The sequence below is a fragment of the Zootoca vivipara genome, chromosome 9 (assembly GCF_965207765.1).
Source record: "Zootoca vivipara chromosome 9, rZooViv2.hap1.1, whole genome shotgun sequence".
Lineage (NCBI taxonomy): Eukaryota > Metazoa > Chordata > Lepidosauria > Squamata > Lacertidae > Zootoca > Zootoca vivipara.
The window spans coordinates 49,815,147-49,834,524 of record NC_142592.1 but is presented as its reverse complement, the minus strand read 5'-3'; the positions used below and the strand labels follow the sequence as shown (position 1 = coordinate 49,834,524).

At 41.5% G+C, this 19,378-nt stretch overlaps 1 protein-coding gene across 10 annotated transcripts in view; it reads left to right on the top strand.

Annotated features, from left to right (window-relative positions):
* Window positions 1-19,378, top strand: part of TBXAS1 (thromboxane A synthase 1) — a 254,516-nt gene that overhangs the window by 81,448 nt on the left and 153,690 nt on the right. The gene's annotated exons all lie outside the window — the stretch shown is intronic.

The window sequence follows — 19,378 nt, the reverse complement described above, 5'->3', positions numbered from 1 at the left end:
TGAGTTGGTTTAGCTGTCAGTTCTGGCAAGTTCTAAGCTTTTCAGCAAGATAGAATAACATGGGAACCAGGGATTATTACCAAATGATGCCCAAAGGTAAGCGGATCTTCCCAGCCCTGGTTCAACACTTCAACACTTGGATCACTCCGCCTCTAGACTTGACCTTCTACTTCTGGTGGGCTTTCATTCTTCTTTTACTTAATAAAAAAAAAGCACTGTAGGAAAGTCTTTCTGTTTGTCCACCCAGTTGTTACCATTTTAAAGATGATGGGTTTTTTTTACTAGCTCTTAGTACCTGTGTTTCATACTCACATTTCAAAGGTGATGGGGGTTGTGTGACATTTTTGATATAACTGACTGAGGAAAAAGCAAATGCAAGAATAATAGGTGCAAATTGAAAACCAGAGGTGGCGGGGGAAGAGCATATTATTGTCAGCCCCAATATGTCCAGAGGAGGGCAACCAAAATGGTCAAAGGCTGGAAACGATGCCTTATGAGGAACGGCTTAGGGAGCTGGGTATGTTTAGCCTGGAGAAGAGGAGGTTAAGGGGTGATATGATAGCCATGTTCAAATATATAAAAGGATGTCATATAGAGGAGGGAGAAAGGTTGTTTTCTGCTGCTCTAGAGAAGCGGACACGGAGCAATGGATTCAAACAAGAAAGAAGATTCCACCTAAACATTAGGAATAACTTCCTGACAATAAGAGCTGTTTGGCAGTGGAATTTGCTACCAAGGAGTGTGGTGGAGTCTCCTTCTTTGGAGGTCTTTAAGCAGAGGCTTAACAGCCATATGTCAGGAATGCTTTGATGGTGTTTCCTGCTTGGCAGGGGGTTGGACTGGATGGCCCTTGTGGTCTCTTCCAACTCTACGATTCTATGATTCTATGTTTAGGAAGCAAAGTTGGGTGCTCTTGAGTGTGCTCATAATGAACAGTTTACTCATGCCTACATTTTGTTTTGTTTTCTGATGTCCTCTATTCTGGGTTAGGGAGGGCACTATGCACAGGAAGGTGATATCTCGCTGGTGAAGAACCCTGTGTGAGAAGCAGGGGAGGGAAGATTCCCCAGGGTGGGAGGCGGGGAGAAGAAAGGGAAGCCCCAAAATGACAGCTGGGAGGGTCTATCCCCTTTTGTGTGAGATCTACCTCTGATAGAGGGCTTTGCATTTTTCTTTCTTTCTTCCCTCTTCTTTCTCTATTTAGTTTTCTCTATTATTTTTATTTAGATTAGTTTTTGTATTGTATGTTGAAAAGTTTCAATAATAATAATACAGTAATAATTTTTTTTAAATAAGAACAGCCACAGGGTGAGGATGGGAAAAGTGGACTGCAGGGCAAGTCAGTGATCAAGGATTGAAATTTTCACTTTTTGCTCTGCTTCTCATGGGCATTGAATTTGCATGTGGATTTTGGGAAATCCCAGCATATTTTAATTTTGAAGATAATATTTCAATTCCAAATAACTTTTCAATTTTGAGGGTGCTTGATGAGCTTGTGCATGCCAGTGCTAGGTGCAGCTTGCGTTTTTAAGACAGTTTTTTTTTTTACAAAATAAAAAATTCAAATGTCATATTTCTGTGATGTTAAATACCAAACATTCCCAAGAGGTATATGTGTAATCATTTTAAGCCCTTTCTGATGAAGAAGAGAGACATGTTAATTATTTTAAGTGCTGTTTTCTTGGTACTGCAATATTTTAATTAGCACTGAAATGTTGGGAAGGATATTCTTACTAAGTTTAATAGGCTGTCTTTCTGTTATCACAGAATATTATAACATTATGATATGATAAGGATTTCATAGAAATGTAACAAAAACTATTAACTGTTACATTTGTTCAAAATTTAGGAACTTGCCATTCACTTCAGTGTTTTACACATGTTCATGTGATTTAAAGAAAAGTTCCTGTTGCTGAAATCCTAAAGATCATGCACCTTCTCTGTTCTCAATCCTTACCTTCTTTCTTTTTCTATTAGAACTTGGATTGTTAGCTCTCATGTGGCTTTTAAACACTCCAGCAGACCATTCCCTCTGTTTTTGAAGTATGGTAGCCAAAATGGACAAGAAAGAAATACTAGTGGGATTTGAGGAATCCCCAAGTTTGCAGAAGGACAGTCACTCTTCGGAGGGAGCCTTCAAAACAACCCAGTGAGGATTGAACCCCCAGTACGTTTCCAAGCACAGTTCAAAGTGTTGGTGCTGACCTTTAAAGCCCTAAATGGCTTCGGTCCAGAATACCTGAAGGAGCGTCTCCACCCCCATCATTCTGCCCGGACACTGAGGTCCAGTACCAAGGGCCTTCTGGCGGTTCCCTTGTTGCGAGAAGCCAAGTTGCAGGGAACCAGGCAGAGGGCCTTCTCGGTAGTGGCGCCCGTCCTGTGGAATGCCCTCCCATCAGATGTCAAAGGGAAAAACAGCTACCAAATTTTTAGAAGACATCTGAAGGCAGCCCTGTTTAGGGAGGCTTTTAATGTTTAATTGATTATTTTATTTCATTTTTCTGTTGGAAGCCGCCCAGAGTGACTGGGGAAACCCAGCCAGATGGGCGGGGTATAAATAATAATAATAATAATAATAATAATAATAATAATAATAATAATAATAATAATAATTAATAATTAACATGCTCAGGAGCCACACAATGCTGGCTGACTGTTGCAGGGGGAATGAAAAATGGGGGAGAATGCAGTGGAGTATGTTGAAAACTTTCAGTAATAATAATAATAATAATAATAATAATAATAATAATAATAATGGGTGATATGTCCGGCTGACTGGAATAGTGAACAAGAACATGTTTTAAAGCTGCAACATTCTATTGCAAGTCACACTCATAACTGATGATTTTCATCATTTTTTATTTTTTATTGATAACAATATAAATTCAACAACAACACAGGTGCAAAGCAGGTGTTAAGCCTTCCAAGTAGCTCTGGCAAGCATAGAGAAACAATACGTTAATAAGATTAGTCAAATATTAGATAAAGGGGGAAGAGTTGACAATAGAGATGAGAGTGTGTTGGAAGAAAATCACTGATCAAGGAGCAAACACTATAAATCCCAAAGTTCCTCCAAATAAAATCATATTTAGATGGGTCACCCAATTCGTAAATGTCAGAAAAAGCCACCCATTTGCAGCAAAGTCCTCGGGGACAGGATCACCTCTTGTCACTTTAGGTTTGTGACTCAGCCTTCTCTAAAACCACAATATACAAAGCTCCCACACAGATTATTTTCAACACATTAACGTCACGGCTCTCATTCCGTGAATATTTCCAACACTTGGCTGTGCTTACACAGAAAAGATTCAGAAACTCTTCACACACTCTGTTTTCAGCTTCTTTTAATTTAAATATGTAAAGTTGGGATAAGAAAAGAGGAAGAAAGAGGAACCTGCCTTATATTTGTCAATCTAGTTTACCTGTTGTCTACTCTGACTGGCAGCATCCCTCCAGAGTCTCAGGAAGAGGTCTTGCACGTTGTTTGATCTCCTCTGTTGCCTTTTTACATTATTCACAAAATTGAGTTTGAAAATTTAATATTTCTCAGCGATACAGAAGTGTGCTACTTGGTAAAAAGTTCATGCTCCTTTCCAGTACAGTTTCTGTTGGCAGATATTGTCCCTAAAGAAATAATCTCTCTTTACTGTCACTCTTCATTAGCTAGAACACTGAACTTGGATGAGGCTGGGAGGGTGCTTTCTTTATATTGTTGCTTTAGTCCATTGAAAACCACAACCCACCAAGTTGCTTTTAAGGTTTGGTTGTTGTTCAGCACGAAACAATGGAATGAGTCTCAAAATGCCGTTTGAAAACAATGGAAGAATTATAAACATGAATTAGGGGACTGTATATAGTAAGGACAGAAGCAGTAGTTAGAAAATGTTGCTTTCTCCTGGCCTTGCTGACATATGTACCCCATTCTGTTGTTGTTGCAGCATTAGACTTGTAATTAGAACTGTACCATGATTGAAGAAATTTTAATCAAAGCAGTGCAATCCCATGCATGTCTAGCTACTCAGAAGCATATTCCATTGACTTCAGTAGGTCTTACTCCCATGTCAGTGGGTGTAGGATTGCAGCATAAATGCGCATATCATAAAACTACACTTCTAAAGAAAAGAAAATAATGTTTCCATGCGTAAATGCCACAACAGGTGCCATGTTAAAAAAGTTATTGTCTCCTGGGTGAAAGTAAAGGGGCAATACCTGTTTTTTGTATTCAGTTTTTGTAAGTATTTTATCTTAAATACATGTTTAAATAACATGTATTTCCTGCTTGCTCAGGATGCCTTTTTTTGTTAATTTAATAAACTTCAATCAATTATTCTAACTGATTAGTTGATTAAAGTTTGCAGTCTTGTAGTGATTTTGGGGAGGTGTCTTTGCATAGTATTCCAAGTGGCACCAGGTTTTATAACCACAGTTACTCAAATGTCTCCCCTGTCCCTAATGACAGAGTTCATGCTTTGCTTGCAATAAGCTACTATGTTCAATCCCAGCACCTCCATATAAGTATGGAAAAGACTCCTGGAGAACAGACGCCTGGGCCATAGCTGCCAAGTTATCCCTTTTTTAAAGGGAAATTCCATTATGCTGAATAGGCTTCCTCGCGAGAAAAGGGAAAACTTGGCAGCTATGGCCTGGGCAGCTTCAAATGCCGGATATACCTGTCCAATTTACTTTAAAGCAACATCCAATGTTCCTATCCGATTTCTCTCCCCTGTTGTGCAAATGAGGCAGCTACTTAGTGAAAACATTAAACATTAAAGAACTGCAAACCTTTACATGTGCAACTTTCCAAATTGCACTCTGCAGCGGGAAATGGGACCATACCTCTCCTGAAAGCCTTTGCTTGATGGATCTCATTTGCAGAAATATCAGGGCATCAACCCCATAGGGAACAATAATCTGTCCTGTATATAGGGCAGTTATTTGTGTGAAATATGTGGCCAGTGGCCTTTTACTTTAAGGTGCTGAGTCCATTAAATATCTTGGTCTGACCATCACTAGCAATATCCACATATTAGTCCAAGCAAGTATGGCAGGCATTCTAGAGAAGTGCTGCTGTCAAAATCTAGACAGATGGACAAGCTCCCAGGGCAGTCTCGAGCAGGTCGCGCGCCCTGGCGCTGAGGGGCGGAGATCGCTCCAGCGCCCTCGCGGGGCGCAGCATGACTTCCGCACAGCTTTGCCGCACAGCCCCGCGCCACCAGGACTCTACCTAGAGCTGGCCCTGCAAAGCTCCTATGATGAATATTGGGTGAGGGAAAATTAGTACTTTTAATACAAATGCTGTGCCACATATAGTTGTTGTTGTTGTTGTTGTTGTTGTTGTTGTTGTTGTTGTTGTTGTTGTTGTTGTTTAGTCATTTAGTCGTGTCCAACTCTTCGTGACCCCATGGACCATAGAACGCCAGGCACTCCTGTCTTCCACTGCCTCCTGCAGTTTGGTCAGACCCATGTTCGTAGCTTCGAGAACACTGTCCAACCATCTCGTCCTCTGTCGTCCCCTTCTCCTTGTGCCCTCCATCTTTCCCAACATCAGGGTCTTTTCCAGGGAGTCTTCTCTTCTCATGAGGTGGCCAAAGTATTGGAGCCTCAGCTTCACGATCTGTCCTTCCAGTGAGCACTCAAGGCTGATTTCCTTCAGAATGGATAAGTATGAATCCTAAAACTGCTACCTGTGCATATTCCTCGAAACCATTACTAAAGTTGGCTTTTTTATTTTATAAATGCATTTGCAAAACTATCCTGTGGTCTGGCAAATGCAGAACAGCTTATAAAATCTCCAGCTGTCAATAAGAGTGTAGCAAGGTGTTGCCTTTCTTAGCCCGCATCAAAAGCCTTCCTCCTTTCTAGGGTTAAGTATTGCCTTCTGGAAGCTGCCCAGGGAATGCCCTAATGGTTCCTTTTGGAAATGGATCAGTGAGGGTATGCTTGGATAGGCCTTGGATTCTATCCATTTTTAAATACCCGATCGTTCACAGCCCTTTGAACATGTGTCTGGCTTGGCAAACTCCTGCAGCCCAGCCTTTGATCCATATGCTCACATGGTCCTGACGCCATGGCAAAATCCGGAGGTCAAGACAAAGAGCAGAGGCGCTTTCTGGAAGCATTGGATTGAGAATAATCTGTTGTTCTTGTCCCAGTTGATTGAGGAGGATAACAGCTTCAAACAAACTGAGTTTAACCTTCTGGTCACGGCAAGATGGCAATATATTCAGTTTGAATTGTTGCTTATTAGCTAAGTTTGGCCTAGAGGCTTGTAAGGCGTCCGAGGCTTCCCCTCTTTTTTCCTTTGAAATACTTCTGAAGCATTCTTCTTGTAATTTACCCTTTTTTAAAAGAAAGAAAGAAATAATCAAACCTATTTTAGATAACATTTGCCGCTGCTTGAATTAACCACTCTAATTTTAAAACTTCATTGTGACATGCTAGGCCCACATCGTAATAAAAAGGCATTTTCAGTGCCAGGTTAAAGATTCCTCTTTTCCTGGATTTTGTAGTGGGTTATCATGTCCTATATACTGCTGGTGTTTTGACATTGTTGTTGATGTGATTCTTCTAGTTGTTGCTTTGTTAATGTAAAAATGTTTTAAACTTTGTATTTTTTATTCTGTTTTGTAAGTAGTGTAGAGATTTGCCAGCAACAATAGTCATATGTTTCCATTGGCACCCCACTGCCTTTATCCATCCCGAAATTAGTAAATGTGCCAACTGTTGGTACTGTTGTGATTCCAGTATTTAATTTTTACATATATTGTGGGAATACTCCCAGGTGTGGCACAATTTCGGCATGACAAAAGGTTAACCTTGCTTTGTCTGCTTCCTCGAAATGTCCAAAAGGCATTTTAAACCTAGGCCATACACCTTCTTTCATAGCACTATTTGAACATCATGTGTTCAGGATCCACAGAACTCTACTGAAAACTAAAAGGATCACTACAGCAGAGATTATTACAATTCAGTGGTACATAAATTGTCAAAATCAATAAATATTAATAATACAGTTGGACGGTGCAAACTCACTATGGGACTACAGATCCCCGCAGTAGGTATAGCATATATTTCGGAAAGCATCAAAAATGTCCGGGATGTGTGGCAGCGCATATTGGAAGAGTTGAGATTTTGCCAAAAAAGCTCAACAAATTTTTTTTGGTCTGGATTTTCGCTTCTTGCAACATGGCAACCATAACATACCAGCTCTATACTGAATACTGAGCAGCTGAACATACAATGTAACATAATGACATGTAAACAAAGGCATTTAAATGTTTTTTTTTTGACTACTGGTGGGGGCTGTTTTTGCAGAGTGCACACACATCTATGTGCGCATGCAGTGCTATGCCTGAAAAATGGCTGAGCATCATCCGCCATCCTCCCCTACTCTCTTCTCCAGGCTCTCGATTCTTATGAATGCAAGGAATGAATGCAAGTATGTGGAAGCATCGTACGTATTGTTTGACTTCGAGTTTGATCTGACAGTCTTGGAGGAGATACAGTACTTAACACATTCCCAATTGAAAATGGCTTCCAAATGAATATGGAGAGCAAATATCTTTATCCCACCCCCAGGATGAATACAGATATTTGAAACTGGAGCCTGTATTGCTATTCTCCTAAGGTCACTTGAATCATTTGACTGATACCATCACAATTGTTTTCTTTTTGTGTGGACTGGTTTCCTTGACAGCAGGATGTCAAAGCAACTTTTCAGCTTCATTCACGTCAAAACAATATATGCCTTCTATTCTGAAAGCCCTCAGGTCTTGAGAGGATTATTTCAATCACGGTGTTGTAGATCCCGCTTTTCGGAAATGAACACATACCCCTTCAGTTCTCAGGGTGTGCTTGAAAATCATATACCGTATGGATGGTCTCAGTAGAGAGTGGGGGAAGATATTCACTGTTCAACTAATGTAATTGCATATGGTGAGGGAACATAGCTCAGTGGTCAAGCACATGCCTTGGATGCAGAAGGCTTGCAAGTTCAGTCTCTGGCATGTCCTGTTAAAGGATAATTAGGAGACAGGTGATTTGATCTGGGACCTTGGGGAGTGACTGCCAGAGTAGTCAGTACTGATGAACAAATGGTCTAATCTGAGGCATTTTCCTATGTGTGATTCTGTCTGTTTTTGTGTGTGTGTTGTTGGATGACTATAAAATATAGCTTGATGGGTGGTTTAAGTACATATATGTTGGTATATGTCTAGAAAGCTAGAGAGTTCCAGAAAAACGTCTACTTCTGCTTCATTGACTATGCAAAAGCCTTTGACTGTGTCGACCACAGCAAACTATGGCAGGTTCTTAAAGAAATGGGAGTGCCTGATCACCTCATCTGTCTCCTGAGAAATCTCTATGTGGGACAAGAAGCTACAGTTAGAACTGGATATGGAACAACTGATTGGTTCAAAATTGGGAAAGGAGTACGACAAGGCTGTATATTCTCTCCCTGCTTATTTAACTTATATGCAGAATTCATCATGCGAAAGGCTGGACTAGATGAATCCCAAGCCGGAATTAAGATTGCTGGAAGAAATATCAACAACCTCAGATATGCAGATGACACAACCTTGATGGCAGAAAGCGAGGAGGAATTAAAGAACCTTTTAATGAGGGTGAAAGAGGAGAGCGCAAAATATGGTCTGAAGCTCAACATCAAAAAAACCAAGATCATGGCCACTGGTCCGATCACCTCCTGGCAAATAGAAGGGGAAGAAATGGAGGCAGTGAGAGATTTTACTTTCTTGGGCTCCTTGATCACTGCAGATGGTGAAAGCAGTCACGAAATTAAAAGACGCCTGCTTCTTGTGAGAAAAGCAATGACAAACCTAGACAGCATCTTAAAAAGCAGAGACATCACCTTGCCGACAAAGGTCCGTATAGTTAAAGCTATGGTTTTCCCAGTAGTGATGTATGGAAGTGAGAGCTGGACCATAAAGAAGGCTGATCGCCGAAGAATTGATGCTTTTGAATTATGGTGCTGGAGGAGACTCTTGAGAGTCTCATGGACTGCTAGAAGATCAAACCTATCCATTCTTAAGGAAATCAGCCCTGAGTGCTCCCTGGAAGGACAGATCGTGAAGCTGAGGCTCCAATACTTTGGCCACCTCATGAGAAGAGAAGAATCCTTGGAAAAGACCCTGATGTTGGGAAAGATTGAGGGCACAAGGAGAAGGGGACGACAGAGGACAAGATGGTTGGACAGTGTTCTTGAAGCTACGAACATGAGTTTGACCAAACTGCGGGAGGCAGTGCAAGACAGGAGTGCCTGACGTGCTATGGTCCATGGGGTCACGAAGAGTCGGACACGATTAAACGACTAAACAACAACAACATGTTGGTATGGGAAATTGTTGTGTGATGGGCCAATGGCCGTAATAAATATCAATCAATCAATCAATCAATCAATACCTTGATGGGTCAGAAGCAGTGGTCCAACTAATGGAAGATTGATCTTCCTTAAAGATCTGTTAGATAACTCCTGGCTGGCATTATGCTCTATTTATGTACCTAATACCCAACAAGAACAATTTTTGGATGAAACTTTTACATTACTGCACTCATTTCAATAAGGCGAAAGTGGTGATAGGTGGTGACTTAAATCTTGTACTTATTTATTATTTTGATAAAAGCAGAACCTCTCACCTACCACATACCCCCCCAATGCACGCCACCTTCTTTTAAAACATCCTTCTACAGTGTATTACATAAACACATTTACTTTCTGAAGTATCTGAAGAAGTGTACATGCACACGAAAGCTCATACCTATGACAAACTTAGTTGGTCTCTAAGGTGCTACTGGAAGGAATTTTTTATTTTGTTTTGACATTTACTTTGATGCTTGGTGCATAGCCAGTCCAAAACTACGAAACTGTACACATATGTCAGCAAGGAATAAAAATTATGTCAGATTGGATTTATTCATCATAGAAGGTCTGATTAATGAGGTTAACAACTTAGAGAATACAACGCGGAGTACACAAATCTAAATCTTTATTGGAAATTAGACCCCTGGATATTATTATTAATTATATATTTTTTACTACAGAGAGACTCCTGGTTGTTGTTTTTAAAGATTAATCACAACTTCAGTGGTTTGGGACATGTCTGAAGCTGTGATCTGCAGCATATGTATAAGTGAAAGAAGCAGAATTTTTAAAAAGAGAAACAAAAGGTAAATGCCAATCTAATTCAATAAATACAATATCTTGAAACTAGACAGAAATGCATGCAAAGAAATTCATGGGGGGGGGGCATGGCAGGAGGAGAAGAGAAAATTCTAATGCACAGGCAGAAATCCTTGAGCAAGTGACTTGGCACCACTTTGGATAGAGGCCCAGGTAGCTCCCAGGAGACACAGGGCCTTTTCAGGTGTAAACCTAGCATTCTGGCACTCTGCTATCCTTTTCCGAGCAGGTTAAGACCTCCCTTTTGCTTGCTAATACATATGCGTGTCTTTGCTGTTATGTTCATGGTGTTGATGGCTTTTGCTTTTTTAATTCCATTTTCCGTTCTTAATTGTTTCAGGATACTTATGCTCTCTCATGATTTGATTGTTATGGGGCTTTTTTTTTTATTGTACACTGCTTCGGAAATTTTGTATTGAAACTGATACAAAAACCTCGTAACAACTCCCTGCCATGTGGGAAATTAAAGTTAAGAGTATAGGATCTAAGAATCCCCCCTCCAAATAATCAGCCGCTTGACCTTTTGAAAAGAGGATCACTCGGCTTTCGAACTGAAACGAACAGTGCATGTTATCTCCAAAAGGAGATCACCCACAACTAATTACATCTCACAAGGCAACAGGGGCTGTTCTTCATCTTAATGTTTTCTTGCTATGGGGAAAATGGCTCCTTTAACATCTGTTGTGGATTGGGGGTTTATTATTATTTTTAGAAAGCATATCTTCATTGTAATATCCACATTGCACTGAGCTGAATACAATAATTTCAACTGACTTTTTAGAAATAACATTCCATTTCTTATGTATGTCAATGAATTTCTTCATTTCTACTTTATAGGGTTGTTTTCCTGCTCATATATGGGTTTTAGATTTGACCACCACCCCGCCCAAATCTTATTGGTCCCAGAATCAATTTTGTGCAGCTGCATTGTATTAGTTAAACGAAGAAATATCCCTTCACCTATTCCTCTCTCTCTGCTGGGAGAGGGAGGATTAAATCACCTTTTGGGGTTGCGTAATTATAGCTTGTTGCTATGAGCACTGTCCTTTGTGTGTTTGGTAGATCTGAGCCTTAGCTTTAGCACAGTAGCATCCATTAATGTGCTTTCTTTCACTTCACTTGGCTACAAGTAAATTGAAGTCCAATGATACGGAAAAGGCAACGGACACATGCAGAGAGTTGGGATGTGAAACATGAATGCAGTGGTAATGTACAGCCCTAAATGGTCTGGGCCCAGCACATGCCTCTGGGAACATTGTTGTTTAGTCGTTTAGTCATGTCCGACTCTTCGTGACCCCATGGACCATAGCATGCCAGGCACTCCTGTCTTTCACTGCCTCCCACAGTTTGGTCAGACTCATGTTCGTAGCTTCAAGAACACTGTCCTACCATTTCGTCCTCTATCGTCCCCTTCTCCTTGTGTCCTCAATCTTTCCCATCATAAGGGTCTTTTCCAGGGAGTCTTCTCTTCTCATGAGGTGGCCAAAGTATTGGAGCCTCAGCTTCACGATCTGTCCTTCCAGTGAGCACTCAAGGCTGATTTCCTTCAGAATGGATAGGCTTGATCTTCTTGCAGGCCATGGGACTCTCAAAAGTCTCCTCCAGCACCACAATTCAAAAGCATCAATCCTTCGGCGAACAGCCCTCTTTATGGTCCAGCTCTCAGCTCTGGGAACATAGGAAGATGCTTTATACTGAGTCAGACACTGGTCCATCTAGCTCAGTATTGTCTACACTGACTGGCAGCGACTCCCAAGGGTTTCAGGTAAGGGATACCTACCTGGGAGGTGCTGGGTTTTGAACCTGGGACTTTCTCCCACTGAAGCACAGCCCTTCCTCAAATCCCCAAGTTTTACTTATTTAGAAGACTTCAAAACTGCTTGATTGAAAAAATCTGTACAATAAAATTGAAGATAATAAACAATGTTAAAATCCACAGTTGAAAGCAAATATATACATAAAACCGTCTTTATTAAAAATATATAGAGAGAACCATCATTATTAAAAACAAAGAAAATCAGTAAACCTTTTAACAGATAGTTCCTGCACCCGCTCTTCAAAAAGCAGGCCTCATGCTATATTTCTGCCTACTTTTGAAAATCCACCAGTTTAAAAAATGGGTTGCTATGTTATTATTCAAGAAACAAGATGGTCAAATCGCTCTTTTGCTTGTAGAACCTAGGACAGGCACCCCCAAACTTCAGCCCTCCAGATGTTTTGGACTACAATTCCCATCATCCCTGACCACTGGTCCTCTTAGCTAGGGATCATGGGAGTTGTAGGCCAAAACATCTGGAGGGCCGCATTTTGGGGGTGCCTGCCCTATGACAATGTGATCAGCTGTCTTTTATTTAGTTATCCTTCAGAGCAGCTGAATGCCCCCTCCAGATGGAAATTGCCCCCCTACACTCAACTGTTTGGGGGGGGGGGATAAGATACCTGTTCAACCTGTATTTCTCTCTCTCCCATAGCTTTTAAAGCTGCAAAGTTAAATGTGGGCGAAATAAAGGCAAAGATTGACTTTGGGGGAATGAGGGAAAGAATTAACTCCGTCTCCCCCATTGCCAGTGTGAAGGGTCCTCCTCTCTGCAACTGTTTGAAGTATAAATTGTTTTTAAACAAAACAAAAAAAGCTAATTGGGTCTCTCCTACATCTTGTCACTGTTGGCCAAGAAATCTTGCAGTTCTTTTCAGATCTCAGACTTATCCTGTACAGTGCCACATGTCTCTTAGTCTTGGAACTACGGTACTAAATGAGTTTAAGGCAGAGATTTGTGTACAGGTTCCCAGAAGTCTGAGCCATAATCCCTTCATCTTCTACTTCATGTCACCCTGCAGATGACCTTAATAAGGTAGCTTTAGAGAGCGTTTTTTTAAAAATAAATAAATATATATATATCTGTATGGAATCTCTCTGTACAGAGGTAGCACACTCTGAATACCAGATGCCAGGGACAAACAGGGGGTTGTTCACCTTTATGCCTTGCCTATGAACTCTCAGAGATGTCTGGCAAGTTGCTGTTGGAAGCAGAATCCTAGACTAGATGGTCTTGGGTTTGAGCCAGCAATGTGATTCTCCCGTCCCTCTATTCCTCTGCTTATTCATCGCCCTTGGGTTTTCTTTCTTGATACAGCAGCATTGTTGCATGCACCCCAGTCTCCAAGCAGTGAGAGTCTGCAGGGATTCCAATGCTTAACCTAGAGCAGATCCCAGGATCTGGGTCCAACAGTTATTGCCCACTTCTGATAACCAGCAGCCGATACTCAAAATGCATAATAAAACAAAAACTAACCAATAACCCCCTCCCACAAACACACTTAAAAAACCATAGAATGCTAATTCAGCCTAAATCATCATCATCATCATCGTTGATGGAATGAGAGGGACAATGTCACACTGTACTTGACCAGGACAGGAGCCTACCTATTTGACCAAAGTAGGGCTACCAACTTTTGATTTTCAAACCCACCCACCCTGGCCTCCTTGGATTGTGGGCTGTGAGGGCAGGGACAGGCCAAGATGGAACCAGGATGGTCCAGAGGGTTTGGCGTGCCATAGGACACCCCCAAGGCTGGCTGGCTTTTGAGATCCCAGTATCTGCCCCTCAACTCAGCACAATTTGAGCAGTAATATTCAGGCTGGTTAGCACTCCCATAACAAGGGCTGACATTGTTTGAAGCAGGAGCAACAAAATGTTCAACCAACGTAAGAGAAACAAAAAATTCATAGAACGGTAGTCCCTTGATCGCTCCCATCCCTGGCCTGTCTTCATTTGTCTTGGGATCAGATATATAATAGTGTTTTCTTCCAGAAAACAGTAAGAGTTTGTATAATTTAGAATTATGTGCAAACAGGCTAAGCATGAGAGAGACTGTGTCAAAGTGAGTGAGCACATGCCCTAGGGGACTGCTGGACACCAGCAGGGTCAATGTAAGCTATTTTGCATGTCTTTTTTTGCATGTGGGCTTGGAGATATTGAGGGAGAACACAACTCTCTTTAAAGTTCAGGCTGCATCAACAACAAAAAATCTGGTAATTGGCTAAGAGATTAAATAAGAGGCTGTGGAGACAAATATTAGTTGGCAACCTAATGGACAGCAATGAGTCCAGCTGAAAGTGGTGCAGGAAGAGAAGCTGTGTAGGAAGAAAGGGGGGGGAGATGTGACAGGAGAAGTAGTTGTCCTCATGTGGCATGGAAGCACAAAAACTGAATCCTGAGAATGTTCATGTTCAGTGTTGTTGTTGTTTAGTCGTTTAGTCGTGTCCGACTCTTTGTGACCCCATGGACCAGCACACACCAGGCACTCCTGTCTTCCACTGCCTCCTGCAGTTTGGCCAGACCCATGTTGGTACTTTCAAGAACACTGTCCAACCATCTCATCCTCTGTCGCCCCCTTCTCCTTGTGCCCTCAATCTTTCCCAACATCAGGGTCTTTTCCAAGGAGTCTTCTCTTCTCATGAGGTAGCCAAAGTATTGGAGCCTCAGCTTCACAATCTGTCCTTCCAGTGAGCACTCAGGGCTGATTTCCTTAAGAATAAGGATAGGCTTGATCTTCTTGCAGTCCATTTGACTCTCAAGAGTCTTCTCCAGCACCATAATTCAAAAGCATCAATTCTTCGGCGATCAGCCTTCTTTATGGTCCAGCTCTCACTTCCATACATCACTACTGGGAAAACCATAGCTTTAACTATACGGACCTTTGTCGGGAAGGTGGTGTCTCTGTTACTTTTCTAGAAGAAGAGGTGCCAGACCTCACCATGATCGCCTCCCTTTTCTTATAATGGCAGTGCTGCCCACTCAAGAGGTTTGGCGAGTTCCGGCTGAAACCCCCCCTCTATCTTGATTCTATTAATTGATCATTGTACATGTGTACTGTAGACTGTGCGCTCCCTTACACAAAATGTGTGAACAGTGTTTCCTTCTGCAGAAATAAAATGTCCAGTATTGTCCTGATCCCCTGGCCTACCTGGCAGACAGGGTGCCAAGATGAAGTTCCAAGTCCAGAAGCCAATCCATGCGGTCCAAGTAAGCCAAAGTAGTAGTTCAGCAGCCAATCTCAAAACCTAAGGAGAATCCCAGGTGAGGTCCCTCAACATGGACAATTGAGCAGACATAGTATCTCAGCTCTGCCGCCGCCTTATAACTGTGAGTGCTGATTGCAGCATCTGGGCTTGATGAGGCAGGTGACCCTCACCTGCTCTCAGCTTGCCCCAGCTGAGGAGTCACATGCCTCCTTCCCCACCTGGCCAGCTAGTGAACCAGGCTGCAAACTCTGGCCTGCCTCTGCTTCCGGGAGTGCTCTGCTCACTGTTCCCTATGCCTTAAGACCTGCCATGTTCATGGGATGGGGGCTTCTCCGGTGAGGGGTCCCGCTGCTCGGCTTCCTGTGCACTGGCCCCTGCCCCGTCATCCTCCTCTGTCACCCTGTGAGTATTGTCTACAACAACCTCTCCCTCCCCATCTCCAGCTTGCTCCTGTGTGACCTACTCCCAGCTGCACCCCTCACCAGGATCCTCTTCCTCCTCCCTGAAATATACTCATTCAAGCATTTCCTTAAGTCACAAAATTTTTAATTTTGTATTCTGTCTCTGCACACAACAGAATATCAAGACGTGTGGTAGACTCTACTGCTCCAGATCCTCAAGGACACATGCATACTTCAGAAGGGGTACCCTGAAATTTTCCATGGAACAGTTCAGAAAGTAAATCACTGAACCTACATGATATTAAAGCACCCCTATATTTGGGAAGATTTAATATTTTGTCATTTTAAACCCATAATTTGAATTCTATCAGTAATAGAGGGGAGGTTTCATTTTATAAATACTGTGTGTTTTGGGATTTCTACGTCCCTAACTCTTAGACAATGAATGCCTTGCTCTGTTTAGCCCCCAGCATTATCAAATCCTCAGGGGGGGGGACTCATTGTTTCAAAGAAATTTCATCCATGCAGAAATGTAAGTTACTGTTGTACAGTTGACCCAAGTTAAGTTTTTCTAAGAGTGGAGAGTTCACAGATTAGATTTTGTAACTGTAAAAGGAGGAGATGCACCAGATGAAGTGGACTATAGCCTAGGAAAGCTTACACCATAATAAATGTGTCCGTCTTTAAGGTGCCACAGGGCTCTTTGCCATGTTTGTTGGCAATAGACACGGCTGCCCCTCTGGAAATTGTAAAAGGAGAGTGCAGCTTCATAACAGCTTGAAGAAATATGGCTCTGTATTCCCAGTTCCACTGAGAAACTGATAATAGTAATGGGCTGAACCACTCAAGGAATGTCAGCCACGATATCACAGAGAGGTCAGTCAGGCATACACTATGTTTTTAAAAATGCAGACAAAACAAACTCCGGTTCAACTGAGTGAAAATGTCACAGCCGAAGCATGGGTAATAAAATGTGGGCAAATACAATAGCAGCTTGGTGGGAAAAGCATTTAGAAACCCTCTGCTTGCCAGTGTTTGCCAAGATAAAGTACTGCAGACAGTTTCATTCTCTCCCAAGCAGGGGAGCTGACCTCGTATCTTATTAGGATCACATTCCTGTCCAAATAGAGTAGTAAAGAAGCACAATCCTATTAACAGCTTTCATGGTGTATTAATGAAATGAAATACTGCTTCAGCTAATCATCAGCCATATATGACAAATGCTCACTTGTAATCATGTCAACTTGTTAGGCTGAAAAGAAGCCAATGTATATATAACCTTGGGATCCTAAGGCCCTACATCCTCTGAATCTGTCGTTGATAGTGGTGCATTTCATAGTCTTATCCCAATAAATGTTTTTCAACTGTGTTGTAGAGGTTAGCTCTTTGACAGTCTCCCAGAGACAATTCACAAAATCAAACTGGGGTGTTAAAGAATATTGGCCAATTCATACGTGGTTCTGGTACTGTCCATATTGTGGAGGGAAAGTCCTGGTTTCTCAAAAAAAACCCACGTCACATATAGAAACTTGAATGTGAAAATGGGTGGAAGAGTAGGGGCTTTTCACATCTGCATAGATTTTATGTGCGGAGTAATGGGAACACAGGAAAGTCCTATTGGACTTTTTGTCCAATGTACCTCATATTGGCTACTCTGACTGGCAGTGCCTTTCCAGGCTGCCAGTCAGAGATATGTATTTTGGATCACCTGATGCCTTAACTGGAGATGTGAGGGATTAAAAACTGGGGGTTTCTGCTTTCGCAGCATATGCTTTACAAGTAATATACAATTTACTACTATAAATTCACTACTTGTATACTACTTGATTTATAACTCTTGGCTCAACAAGCCAGTATGCACATTGAGGAAAGCTATGTTTATTATTTTGCAATTTAATTTAATAACCTCTATTAATATAGCCCCTGTTATCGTTAAATAAATAAAATAAAAATAATAGCGTTTTTCAACATTCATGCTGGGTTTGTAAAACCGCTTTGGGGTTATTTAACCACCTTGAGGTTTTTTACAGTCAAGCAGTATATAAATTTTATGAAATAAAAATAAATAACATAAAAGGACCCCCAAGTGGCTTGTGGATAAACAACAACAACACAGAGAAAATACAACAGAATACAAAAGTGCAACCAAGGAGGGCACATATAAAATTAGCAGAAAAACAAATTGAAAGCAACATCATTATAAAAGAATTATATATTTTAAAATAAAATAAAAGCAGCCCCAGGGTACAAAAGATTTTCCTGAGTCGTCTTCACTGCCTTCCCAAAGGCCAGACAGGCTTCCCTTTTTTGCTCACCCTCTTCTGCTTCTAAAAGCATGGAACATGAAAGGGTGGTACGCAGGGGGACGCATACGCCTAAACATTTTGTGAATCTTAGTTTGGCCTCTTAGATGGCAAAAGTTAGGAGGAATTAAAGAACCTCTTAATGAGGGTGAAAGAGGAGAGCGCAAAATATGGTCTGAAGCTCAACATCAAAAAAACCAAGTTCATGGCCACTGGTCCCATCACCTCCTGGTAAATAGAAGGGGAAGAAATGGAGGCAGTGAGAGATTTTACTTTCTTGGGTTCCATGATCACTGCAAATGGTGACAGCAGTCACAAAATTAAAAGATGCCTGTTTCTTGGGAGAAAAGCAATGACAAACCTAGATAGCATCTTAAAAAGCAGAGACATCACCTTGCCGACAAAGGTCTGTATAGTTAACGCTATGGTTTTCCCATAAAGAAGGCTGATCACTGAAGAATTGATGCTTTTGAATTCTGGTGCTGGAGGAGACTCTTGAGAGTCCCATGGACTGCAAGAAGATCAAGCCTATCCATTCTGAAGAAAATCAGCCCTGAGTGCTTACTGGAAGGACAGATCGTGAAGCTGAGGCTCCAATACTTTGGCCACCTCATGAGAAGAGAAGACTCCCTGGAAAAGACCCTGATGTTGGGAAAGATGGAGGGCACGAGAAGGGGACGACAGAGGACGAGATGGTTGGATAGTGTTCTCAAAGCTATGAACATGAGTCTGACCAAACTGCGGGAGGCAGTGGAAGACAGGAGTGCCTGGCGTGCTCTGGTCCATGGGGTCACGAAGAGTCGGACATGACTAAATGACTCAACAACAACAAAGTTTGGCCTCATTGAGGGGCAGTATTTCAATATGAATAGGAAAATGAGAGAACCCCTAAACATTTTTTAAAAGAAAAAAAGCACTGGAGACACTTGTGTTGTGGATGTATGAGCCGAAATGACCAAGTGTAAAACTTACAGCCCAGTGTGGCTTACATAAATTAAAAATATTTAAATATTTTACACAATAGCATTTTTTAAAAAAGCATTCTAGTGCAAATTTTAAAAGTGATTTTACAAATCCAAACACATTGTTAAAATGGTGCAATTTTGCTTTCCTGCCCACACAGCTACTTGGAACATATGGGAGATACACGTTAAAAAAAAAACACTTAACCCACCAAAGAGTGGAAAGTCAGTTGCATTTCTGCATGAAGCTTACAGAGGAGTAACAATTAAAACCCTCTGTGTGTCAGTGTCCTTGAATTAGCAGCTCTCGTATGCCAGGCGGTCGCTTGCTTGCTGACCCTTAAGAGAAGCAGGGTTGTTGTTTTTAAGGGCCCTTTGGGGGGAAACTGTTTTTGGAGAAACTGTAAATGTAGCATTTATTGAGGATTTGCTTTAGCAATGCCCTGTACTTAAACTCCTTAAACTTCTCTTTTATCAATGCTTTTTATGCA